This window comes from Micropterus salmoides, unplaced genomic scaffold (genome assembly GCF_014851395.1).
Source record: "Micropterus salmoides isolate LMB-PRFRI ecotype aquatic unplaced genomic scaffold, ASM1485139v1 Ms_hic_scaffold_8, whole genome shotgun sequence".
NCBI lineage: Eukaryota > Metazoa > Chordata > Actinopteri > Centrarchiformes > Centrarchidae > Micropterus > Micropterus salmoides.
The window spans coordinates 2,445,976-2,454,484 of record NW_024044570.1 but is presented as its reverse complement, the minus strand read 5'-3'; the positions used below and the strand labels follow the sequence as shown (position 1 = coordinate 2,454,484).

General features: G+C 39.1%; 1 protein-coding gene across 5 annotated transcripts in view; it reads left to right on the top strand.

Moving 5' to 3' along the window:
• Positions 1 to 2,535: 2,535 nt before the first annotated feature.
• The window catches only part of prr5l (proline rich 5 like), a 44,288-nt gene continuing 38,314 nt past the window's right edge, over positions 2,536 to 8,509 (top strand). For 2 of the 5 annotated variants that reach the window (XM_038706671.1, XM_038706672.1), the window contains exons 1-2: positions 2,536 to 2,736; positions 8,343 to 8,479. The gene's annotated coding sequence lies outside the window, so the exon portion shown is untranslated. The remainder of the gene's footprint in view (positions 2,737 to 8,342; positions 8,480 to 8,509) is intronic. The other 3 variants (XM_038706674.1, XM_038706673.1, XM_038706675.1) reach the window with 2 other exon arrangements.

The following is an 8,509-nucleotide window of genomic DNA, read 5'->3' as shown; positions in this document are numbered from 1 at the left end:
TTTGAACACATGAACAAAATTAATGATTTATTTCTCTAAAAACAGGCTGACAAAGACACAGAAAACCAATTAATTTAGATGTAAAACACGGGTAAACTGTACGTGATGCTGACTTGCATACAGTGGCGCACAGTATTTGTATTTTCTTTTCCTGCCGCTTTCTACTTCTACTCCAGCACGTCTCAACTGCATCTGTACTTCACAACATTTATCTGACAGCTTCATTTACTTTGCCAAGTCAGATTTTTACACACAAAACACATGGAGAGTTTATAAAATATGTTTTGTTGTAACTTAAACAGTTTATACGACTACAGGCAGATATTTTGATGTTCTTTTAAATCATGTAAAAACTTTTCCTGTGAAGATTTGCTGCTTTTCCTTCTGATTATTTTAATGCATTTGTAATCATTTCGAGGTTAAACTGACAGAACAAACATTGTGAAGGCGTCACTTTGGACTCTGGAGAACTGGGACAACATTTCTCACTATTTACAATCGATTAATGGAGAAAATAATCATTAATTACAGTTTAATACGATACAATACAGTACACTTTCCTGATTATACTTACACAAGTAACATTTTTAATGCAGTACTTTTACTTTTACTTGTAATAGGGCGTTTTTGCAGGGAGGTATTAGTACTTTTACTTAAGTAAAGGATCTGAATACTTCATCCACGACTTGGTTGCATATAAAGTCTTCTCTAGAAATGTTTCTTCACTTTGTCAAACTAAAAATACATTTTAAAAAAATTATTTAAAACACAATATAACTTTGTTTTTTTTAATTCTCTGTATCTTTATCTTGAATTATGCAGAACAATAAATAATAAAGTTTTATTAGATACAGTTACTAGTTACTTTGCAAATTAAGCTTTTTAAACACAAAACACATGAAGAGTTTAGAAAATATGATGTTTTGTTTTAAATAAAACTCCAACAGTTTATAGGCTACAAGTACAGCTGGAACGATTAGTTGGTTAATTTAATTGGCAACTATTTTGAATTTTTGAAGTCCTTTTTTCATGTAAAAACCACAAAAACATTTCAGCTTCACTAATGAGAAGATTTGCTGCTTTCTACCATAAAAGAGTCATTTCATCATTAAACACATGAAACTTTGTTTTGTTTTCTTCTCTCGTTGCGCTGTGACCGCGTCATGAATATTCATAAGATGAAGTACTTTAAGCCAATCATCATGTAAGAGGCAGGAAGGCGCGTCAAGCTGAACTCAAAGCTATGCCGGAAAAGTGTCATTTTCCTTCAAAATAGAAGCACAACACATAAAATCAGTTGGTGTGAAATCACAATCAAATAAGAATATTGTTTCCATATGAATAAGTAATTTAGAGATGGATATACGAAATATAAATGCATTATAGATTAAAGCTGCTGCGGTTAATCGAATAGTCGTTAAAAAGAGAATTAATCTGTAACTGTTAATAATTTCAGTCAAGTTTCAGGCAAAAATGTTCTTTCTCCAGTTCTTCAAGTGTGAGAATCTTTTATTTAAATTAAAACATCTTTCATGTTATTTCAAGACTAAACCGAGGATTTTGGGAAACTGTGATGAGTGGTTTTCCTAACTACTTTATAACATTTCACTGGCTGGACAATTGTAATTGGGAAAATAATCAGCAGGTAATACAGCCTCATTATAGAGAAGATTTTAAAGTAAAGGGCTACAGACAAACTGCAGAGAAGCAATGAATAAGAAAGACACAGAGTAATGAAATCATAATGACTTTACAAAGTTAAGGTGAACGTGAATATCTGAAACAGTCAGTTTGTTCCCAGAGCAGTCAGAATGAGCCGCTGAGCTCATCTGTAATTGTTGTTTACTGTATAAAGGACGCTGCAAACACAGAACTGCCACCAGAAGACAAGTTCAGTGCTTCTGTTTGAGATTAAAGCAGCAGCAACAGTTCTGCAGCAAATCAGAACAAAAGAATATGTTCGTTAGCTCCTCTGTGACAGACCACAGAAACACGACATGCACAAATAAATAAATACATAAATAAATACATGTATAAATAAATACAAGTAAACATGCATAAATAAATAAATGTAGAAATTTATAAATATATATAAATAAATAAATACATGTAGACATGCATAAATAAATACATGTAAACATGCATAAATAAATAAATGTAGACATTTATAAATATATAAATAATATATAAATAAATAAATATATGTAGACATGCATAAATAGATAAATAAATAAATACATGTAAACATCCATAAATAAATGTAGAAATCAATAAATATATATATAAATAAATAAATGCATGTAGAAATGCAAACATTTAAAAAAATCTTCACCAAAATCTATTTATTTTTAATGTATTTAATTATTTACTTTTGCAATTATTTATTTATTTATAATACGTTTGTATTCAATAAAGTGAGAATAAACTGCTTAATGTTGCGTTTACATGACGCTCGACCTTTACGTTGAAGGCGACAGCCGGAAGTGGCGCCAGTTAGCTCGTGTAGCTTGATGGCCGCAGCCTCCAGCCTGTTGAACCGAGGCAGGAGGTGAGCAGCGGAGAGTTTGGCTGCACTCTCCGTCTTCTTCGCTTTGTGTTTCGGAGCTCCGGACCCCGAGGCGACGCGCTCAGAGGAGAGAGCCGAACATGAGGAGCTGCGGCCGGCGTGCTGACTTGAGGACTGAGGACGCGCTTTATTCCCCCGCAGGGCAGCAGGAGTGAAGCGAGTCTGCAGAGGTGAGTCCACCCGGGGCGGCCACGAGGCGTGCATCCTGCAGGGATCACTCCAGTACACGCACAGCGTGTGTTGGTGGCGGCTTGGCTTCACCTGGTTGTTGTTTACCTGCACGAACTCACGAAACCTGCAGGCGCTTGGAAGCCGAGCGCAAATGTGCAATTTGTTTTGTGGAATCACAGAAACTGAACGCGTTTGGATCCTTAGAGTCACTCAAAAGTACCAAATGAAGAAGATGAAAAGTCTAAATATCATACAACCTGTTTGAGTCCTTGTAAATAGACTATTTGTAAAGTCCTTGTAAATAGACCCAACAGGTAGAGAAGGCTGTACAGGTAGTCTGTAAATAGATTATTTCATATATTCATTCAGTCACACTTTAGTTAAACTCGGAAATACACTGAGAGCTCGTTTGCAAAAGGCACCAAGAAACACACACCGAAGGAACTGGGATAAACATGGCCCTAAAAATTTAAATAATGAAAAGCTTGTTCAGTTAATTAATAAAACAACAGAAAGAAATAAAAACAGCAAGTCAAAACAACTTAAACAAGAACAGCTGGAAGTGAAAGGATAAAAAAGGCTTAGCTTTAGATTATTTAGTGTAATGCTCTTGTAAAGAGACCTACAGGGAGTTAAGGTTAGTAGTTTGGTAGATCTACAGGTAGTTTAGATATACATGTGGTCTAGATCGTGTGGACAAGTAGTTTAATCCTTGAAGATAGACTAAGGTAGTTTATGTTTTTGTAGATAGCTTCAAATGTAAGTCTGCCAAATGAGTAAATGTAACATTTACATATTTTAGCTCCTGTAAAAAGACCTACAGGGAGTCAAGGTTCAGTAGTATAGTGGTTGTACAGATCGTTTAGAGCTTGCAGGTGGTCCTTAGATAGATCTACAGGTAGTTTAGAGTCTGTGGATAGACCTACTAATGGTTTAGATCTACAGGGAGCCAGGCTGGCAGGTAGTCTGTTTTTGTAAGTAGACCAACAGGTAATTTACTTCTTTTAGATACAGATTAAAGTAAGTAGTTCAGCTCTTGTAAGAAGACCTGCAGGTAGTTTAGCTCTTGTAAGAAGACGTAGTTTAGCTCTTATAAGAAGACCTGCAGGTAGTTTGGCTCTTGTAAGTAGACGTAGTTTAGCTCTTGTAAGAAGACGTAGTTTAGATCTTGTAAGAAGACATGCAGGTAGTTCGGCTCTTGTAAGAAGACGTAGTTTAGCTCTACAAGACGTAGTTTAGCTCTTGTAAGAAGACCTGCAGGTAGATTAGCTCTTGTAAGAAGACGTAGTTTAGCTCTACAAGACGTAGTTTAGCTCTTGTAAGAAGACGTAGTTTAGCTCTTGTAAGAAGACCTGCAGGTAGTTCGGCTCTTGTAAGAAGACCTGCAGGTAGTTCGGCTCTTGTAAGAAGACCTGCAGGTAGTTCGGCTCTTGTAAGAAGACCTGCAGGTAGTTCGGCTCTTGTAAGAAGACGTAGTTTAGCTCTACAAGACGTAGTTTAGCTCTTGTAAGAAGACGTAGTTCAGCTCTTGTAAGAAGACCTGCAGGTAGTTCGGCTCTTGTAAGAAGACCTGCAGGTAGTTCGGCTCTTGTAAGAAGACCTGCAGGTAGTTCGGCTCTTGTAAGAAGACCTGCAGGTAGTTCGGCTCTTGTAAGAAGACCTGCAGGTAGTTCGGCTCTTGTAAGAAGACCTGCAGGTAGTTCGGCTCTTGTAAGAAGACCTGCAGGTAGTTCGGCTCTTGTAAGAAGACCTGCAGGTAGTTCGGCTCTTGTAAGAAGACGTAGTTTAGCTCTACAAGACGTAGTTCAGCTCTTGTAAGAAGACCTGCAGGTAGTTCAGCTCTTGTAAGAAGACGTAGTTCAGCTCTTGTAAGAAGACCTGCAGGTAGTTCGGCTCTTGTAAGAAGACGTAGTTCGGCTCTTGTAAGAAGACGTAGTTCAGCTCTTGTAAGAAGACGTAGTTCAGCTCTTGTAAGAAGACGTAGTTCAGCTCTTGTAAGAAGACGTAGTTCAGCTCTTGTAAGAAGACCTGCAGGTTGTTCAGCTCTTGTAAGAAGACATAGTTCAGCTCTTGTAAGAAGACCTGCAGGTAGTTCAGCTCTTGTAAGAAGACGTAGTTCAGCTCTTGTAAGAAGACGTAGTTCAGCTCTTGTAAGAAGACGTAGTTCAGCTCTTGTAAGAAGACGTAGTTCAGCTCTTGTAAGAAGACCTGCAGGTTGTTCAGCTCTTGTAAGAAGACGTAGTTCAGCTCTTGTAAGAAGACGTAGTTCAGCTCTTGTAAGAAGACGTAGTTCAGCTCTTGTAAGAAGACCTGCAGGTAGTTCAGCTCTTGTAAGAAGACATAGTTCAGCTCTTGTAAGAAGACCTGCAGGTAGTTCAGCTCTTGTAAGAAGACCTGCAGGTAGTTCAGCTCTTGTAAGAAGACATAGTTCAGCTCTTGTAAGAAGACCTGCAGGTAGTTCGGCTCTTGTAAGAAGACGTAGTTTAGCTCTACAAGACGTAGTTTAGCTCTTGTAAGAAGACGTAGTTCAGCTCTTGTAAGAAGACCTGCAGGTAGTTCGGCTCTTGTAAGAAGACGTAGTTTAGCTCTACAAGACGTAGTTTAGCTCTTGTAAGAAGACCTGCAGGTAGTTCAGCTCTTGTAAGAAGACGTAGTTTAGCTCTACAAGACGTAGTTTAGCTCTTGTAAGAAGACGTAGTTTAGCTCTTGTAAGAAGACGTAGTTTAGCTCTTGTAAGAAGACCTGCAGGTAGTTCGGCTCTTGTAAGAAGACGTAGTTTAGCTCTACAAGACGTAGTTTAGCTCTTGTAAGAAGACGTAGTTTAGCTCTACAAGACGTAGTTTAGCTCTTGTAAGAAGACCTGCAGGTAGTTCAGCTCTTGTAAGAAGACGTAGTTTAGCTCTACAAGACGTAGTTTGGCTCTTGTAAGAAGACGTAGTTTAGCTCTTGTAAGAAGACCTGCAGGTAGTTCGGCTCTTGTAAGAAGACGTAGTTTAGCTCTACAAGACGTAGTTTAGCTCTTGTAAGAAGACGTAGTTTAGCTCTTGTAAGAAGACCTGCAGGTAGTTCAGCTCTTGTAAGAAGACGTAGTTCAGCTCTTGTAAGAAGACATGCAGGTAGTTCGGCTCTTGTAAGAAGACGTAGTTCAGCTCTTGTAAGAAGACGTAGTTCAGCTCTTGTAAGAAGACCTGCAGGTTGTTCAGCTCTTGTAAGAAGACCTGCAGGTTGTTCAGCTCTTGTAAGAAGACATAGTTCAGCTCTTGTAAGAAGACCTGCAGGTAGTTCGGCTCTTGTAAGAAGACGTAGTTCAGCTCTACAAGACGTAGTTTAGCTCTTGTAAGAAGACGTAGTTTAGCTCTTGTAAGAAGACCTGCAGGTAGTTCAGCTCTTGTAAGAAGACATAGTTCAGCTCTTGTAAGAAGACCTGCAGGTAGTTCGGCTCTTGTAAGAAGACGTAGTTTAGCTCTACAAGACGTAGTTCAGCTCTTGTAAGAAGACGTAGTTCAGCTCTTGTAAGAAGACCTGCAGGTTGTTCAGCTCTTGTAAGAAGACATAGTTCAGCTCTTGTAAGAAGACGTAGTTTAGCTCTTGTAAGAAGACCTGCAGGTAGTTCGGCTCTTGTAAGAAGACGTAGTTTAGCTCTACAAGACGTAGTTTGGCTCTTGTAAGAAGACGTAGTTTAGCTCTTGTAAGAAGACCTGCAGGTAGTTCAGCTCTTGTAAGAAGACGTAGTTCAGCTCTACAAGACGTAGTTTGGCTCTTGTAAGAAGACGTAGTTTAGCTCTTGTAAGAAGACCTGCAGGTAGTTCAGCTCTTGTAAGAAGACGTAGTTCAGCTCTTGTAAGAAGACCTGCAGGTAGTTCAGCTCTTGTAAGAAGACCTGCAGGTAGTTCAGCTCTTGTAAGAAGACCTGCAGGTAGTTCAGCTCTTGTAAGAAGACCTGCAGGTAGTTCAGCTCTTGTAAGAAGACCTGCAGGTAGTTCAGCTCTTGTAAGAAGACGTAGTTCAGCTCTTGTAAGAAGACGTAGTTCAGCTCTTGTAAGAAGACCTGCAGGTAGTTCAGCTCTTGTAAGAAGACCTGCAGGTAGTTCAGCTCTTGTAAGAAGACCTGCAGGTAGTTCAGCTCTTGTAAGAAGACGTAGTTCAGCTCTTGTAAGAAGACCTGCAGGTAGTTTGGCTCTTGTAAGAAGACCTGCAGGTAGTTTGGCTCTTGTAAGAAGACCTGCAGGTAGTTCGGCTCTTGTAAGAAGACCTGCAGGTAGTTCGGCTCTTGTAAGAAGACCTGCAGGTAGTTCGGCTCTTGTAAGAACTCGTAGTTAGACCTACTAGTAGTTTTTGTAAATAGACTGACATGTGGTTTAAAACTTGGAGATAGACCGAGACTTGCATGTGGTTTAGATGTTGTAGATGGACTGACTGGTAGTTTAAGGTCTGTGGATAGACTTACAGGTGGTTTAAACACATGTGGACCTCATACAGCCCCACTTCAGAAGTCCTGAACTATCCCTTTAAACATCAGGATTTGTCAGAATCAAAGAGCGAAGGCTTGTTTCCAGAGCTGCCACGTTGTCAGAAATCCACCAGAGAAGAAGAAGAATTACAGAGACCAGTTTTTCACATTGACCACATTGAAGAAAAAGACCAGAATGCATTGCAGCGACAGGACAACTTGGAGTCTGAATGAGGAGTGACTCATTTTTTGTAGACTAGAAAAACGTCTTTGATCTTAATATCACTGTAATTTTCGATGTAACCATTTCCTCTAATTATGTGGACATTGTTGAATGGCATTATGGGAAACGTAGGAAATAGTAGATGAGGGAGTTTGCAGGATTGTGGGTTCGCCTAAAAATACAATGACACTGACGGCTGATGATCTTGAGAGATAAAGACAGGATGTCCGGGAGGTTTGAGTGAACCAGATGCTTAACTCAGAAACATCAAATGCATAATAGAAAATAAGCTACTGTTACTGCTTACACATTGTGTTTTTTAGTGTAAAACTACGGTGGAGGAAGTAATCTGGTTTGTGACTTAATAAAAAAGTACTTATACTGCACTGAAAGTACTCCATGCAATATGCGCAGTATGCGCTGAAAATGTTACTTAAAAGTATATTCAAGAAAATGTACTTTTAATTTAATCGTTTCAGCTCCATTTGTAAAACCGTTGGGTAGTTTGAACAACACAGAATCATATTGTGAGTAATTTTAAAAAGTACAGTATTTCCCTGAATATTTTCTTTAATTATATATTATTTATATACATGTGTATATAGTATAAAGGAGCCTGAAAAGTAAAGTACACGTACCTCAAACGTGTTCCAAGCCTTAAAATGGAAATCTTGGTCTATCTTATCTTATATAGAGAAATTATGACATTAGCACAAGATGTCTGTGAAGATTCTCAGTCATCCAGGTCGTAGTTAACCAAGGAAAGTTAAATAAAGGGCAACTGGAGTTGGGATGGGGAGGTCAGGTGATTTGAAAGAGGAGTGAAAGGAGTCATTTACACCAGAGTAGAGAGACCACCTCTCAACTGGGGAGGAGGGCTGAGAAGCCACTTTTTCCTCCACCTACAATGCTGTCCTTTCATCTCTTCCCAGGAGACCTCAGGTGACGACAATTGTTTAAGCAGCAGCCGTTAAGCAGCCTGGAGCCCTAACGAACCACAAATTTAAGCATTTAGCCGAGAAACACCACAAGACGGGGACACTGTGGATATTTTGCAAGCACGGACAAGGTAAAGCGCCAGTGAACACACCAGTGCAGA